The 3,691-nt window shown below is 44.8% G+C and overlaps 1 pseudogene; it reads right to left on the bottom strand.

Annotated features, from left to right (window-relative positions):
* Nucleotides 1-230: 230 nt before the first annotated feature.
* On the bottom strand, nt 231-1,685 carry LOC122166974 (annotated as a pseudogene).
* Between the last annotated feature and the right edge of the window lie 2,006 nt (nt 1,686-3,691).

Here is a 3,691-nt window from a genome sequence, read left to right as displayed (position 1 = left end):
CTGCAGGATAGAGTTACACCAGCATAGTCAGCATCCTCCCTTTTGATAGCTGAAACTTGTGCTCCTGTGTCTACAAGAAATGTCACTGGGACTAAGTTAGGTTCAACAATGCATGTAATTAATAGCTTTCTTCCGTTAGTTGTGAGCCTCCTAATAAACATCCACCCTTCACTCCCCCATTCACTTGAGAGGGGTGAAGGAATTAGTTTCCCAATGGCTCTGGTAGCTGTTCAGGCGTTGCAGGTGAGGGGGATGATGGGGGCACTAGGACCTGGCATTTTACTTTCAAGTCTAGTCGGCCATCCGGTAACCAGCATCTCAAGCCTATCTGTTGTCAATCCATCCATCAAATTTTGGAGAATACCCTTTTTCCAGCCCAAAGTCCAAAGCCCATTATGTTTATGATCAATGCTCCGCCTATCTGTTTTTACTGGGGACCAAGCCTTTTCAGTTCCATTAAGTTTAGGTCTAGGTGGCCTGGGGACAAAACTGGCTGCTGAAAGCCTTACTCGTCTTGATTCAGATTTACTGGGAAAAGAAACCACTGGCCCATATTTTCTTCCACAGTTAATTAACTCTTGGGCTACCTCTGCCCATGTCCACATCCTGACTGCAGATGGTTGAGGGTTACAGTTTCTTCTAACAATGCTCGGGTTCTTTCTCCTTGAGACATAGCTTGTATCCTTGCTTGTAATTATATGCCTATGGGCTTCAGTGATTCTGGAAGCCCTCTAATTAAAGGGGCCATTCTCTCAGTATCAATGGGCATCATCATGATGTGTCTGCAGCTTTCTATCATACATCAGTTGGAGACAAGCAGCCTTTTGAATGCTCTCTACTAATTGATCAGTAGTTCAGTAATGGCAAGAGGATCTCCCTTTCTAAAGGGTTGAGACCACCTATCCAATAGGAAGTCCTTTGTGTTAATGACCAGGGAGCACGATTGTAACCAGTAGTTAGAAATACTCCTGGTACCCAGTAACCTTCTGCTTCCTTTTCCATCAACCGAATCTGGTCGCCACCGGTGAGACAGTGAGACTCACCCTCCATATATATTCTGTTTCTGATTCCTTTGGAGAGTGGCTAAAGTGCTTTTTTCAGTTTCGCTAGCTAGGTGGCCGAGAACGGAATTTCCTTAACATTCATTAGAGGATCTAGATCCTTGCTGTTATCGAAGGTTTTTATCAAAGGACACAAATTGGGGCTGCTGGGGTTTCTAATTTGTCTAGTCTTTCTTTTATTTCTTGTAGTTCCTCTTGAGGAAAAGTTTTTTCTTGAGGCAAACTATGGGTGACAGTATTGCTAGTATCCTTACATGTTAACAGTTCCTTAAAAGCCATTTGCAACAAAGCCGAATTATGTTTCTCTCCTTCTAATTGTTCCTAAAGGTTCACTATTTGATTCTGCAGAGATTTTACAAATTCTTGTGCCATTCTACTAATTAGAGTTCTAACTGATTCCAGTAGTGCTTGTATGGTTTGGAGTTCTGCCGAATGCTTTTCATTTTGGAACTCCACAGCAGCTTTTAAAGCAAACCTGAGTATGGCACAAATAAACGACTTTCCTTTTCCAGCTTGTGTACGAGTCTCATTCTGTAAGACACTAATGCAGTCTGAAACACTCTGCAAATTATGCCAATTTTGGTGTGCCCAGTCCACCCCTGATAAAGAGGCAGAAGCAGCAAGGGGAGAGAGCAGCAGCATGGCCGGCCTTGGGCAGCAAGCAGGTAGCAGGAAGCAGTCATGGAGCCAATCTGGGAGGAAGCAGCAGGACTCAGGTAGGAGGCCCAGGAGAGTCTGTCAGCATGCAGGAATTCCGTAGTAAGGAATCTGATGGCAGACACCTTTGTTCTTCATCAGCATAGTGGTAGAGTGCAGAGCAAGTCCAGGAGGGAGAGGGGCAGGTTGTGAGGCTTCTCATGACAGAAACCACTTCTTCTTCATGAGGAATCTGTTGCCAGAAAACCTAAATTTTATAGTTTTCAATTACTCTTTGACTGCTCTTCTTGGTGGAGAACATGAGCAACAGTTGCTTTTTAGCTGTTTAGAACGAATCTCTCTCTCTGCTCTCGGAAAGCTTTGTTGGGAAAGAATGAGGTGGCTCAAATGGACCTAGATTGGCAGAACAAGAGTGAATTATTTCTAGTTCGATGGGCCCATGAGACCTCCGGCCATCAAGGAAGAGATGTGACATATAAGTGGGCTAGAGAACAAGGGGTGGACTTAACTGTGGATGCTATTGCACAGGTTATTCACGACTGTGACACATGCGCCACAATTAAACAAGCCAAGAGGATGAAACCTCTCTGGGAGGAAGGGCGATGGCAAAAGTACAAATATGGGGAGGCATGGCAGGTTGATTATATCACCTTGCCACAATCTCGCAATAGTAAGCGTTATGTGCTCCCCATGGTGGAGGCAACCACTGGGTGGCTTGAAACATATGCAGTACCCCATGTTACCACCTGAAACACCATATTAGGTCTGGAGAGGCAAAGCTGGGGCAACATGGCACCCCGGAAAGAATTGAGTCAGATAATGCAACTCATTTCAAAAATTCACCTGTGGATACTTGGGCCAGAGAACATGGCATTGAGTGGATTTATCATATCCCCTATCATGCACCAGCCTCTGGTAAGATCGAATGCTACAATGGGCTGTTGAAAACGATGCTAAAAGCACTGGGTGGCGGAACATTTAAGCACTGGGAGAAGTATTTGGCAGAAGCCACCTGACTGGTCAACACCAGAGGATCGGTCAGTCAAGATCTCTCAAGGGAGATAAGGTACCTGTACTACATGTAAAGAACTTGTTGGGAAAAGCAGTTTAGGTCTTTCCAGCTTCTGGGAAGGGCAAACCTCTTCGTGGAATTGTTTTTGCCCAGGGACCTGGGTCCCTTTGGCGGGTAATGCAGAGAAACAGGGATGTTCAATGTGTACCACAAGGGAATTTGATACTGGGGGAGTGCAGTCAGTAATTCCATGTGTTTATACATAGGTTTGTATGTGCATGTGTTTGTATATATTAAGCATGATGTAGTGATGTAGAATAAGGGGTGGAATATCATGGTTTTATGATTTTGGTTATCGGTATTCTACATCATAATATCACGTAATGCACTGGGGCTTTGAGTACTGATGCTCAAGTTCCAGCTGCCCGTCCAGAGGAGGAGAACTACATTTTTCCAGGGGACTTTGTGGTCAGTGAGGATATATAACTCCTGGCAAGATCACCTGATGCTCTCTTCTTTGCCTGCTCTTCTTCGCCTCCGCTTCTCTGTCTGCCCTTCTGTCTGCTTTTCTTTATCGGCTCAACTGGACTGCACTTCTCACCTCAGCGTTGTGGTGAGGCCTATCCACCTTTCAGACACGCTCTCTCTGTCTCTTATTATTTTTCTGCTGATACTGTATTATAGTAAATTAGTTTGTTTCACCTCAGATCATTGCCACTGTTTTCAATTATTTTGGGGTCCCCTGTTTCCATTTTATGCAGGTGCTGATCAATAGATCCCTCCACCCCGCTGTCACGGAACCAGGCCAAACCAGCTTGTAAACCATTGACACTCTTTTATCCTACTTTTTGTCCTGCATACATGACATCCCTGGGTGCTTGAGCAAGAGTCATGTGAGTACCCCCTGAGGTGGCCATCTTCCTTGAGATAAGCTCACACAAAAGACTGTTTCATGGAAATT

Source organism: Centrocercus urophasianus, unplaced genomic scaffold (genome assembly GCF_019232065.1).
Source record: "Centrocercus urophasianus isolate 14NV4802_14NV808 unplaced genomic scaffold, USGS_Curo_1.0 seq_35, whole genome shotgun sequence".
In the NCBI taxonomy this organism is placed as follows: domain Eukaryota; kingdom Metazoa; phylum Chordata; class Aves; order Galliformes; family Phasianidae; genus Centrocercus; species Centrocercus urophasianus.
Note: the sequence above shows the minus strand (reverse complement) of the source record. Positions and strands in the feature narration are given on the sequence as shown.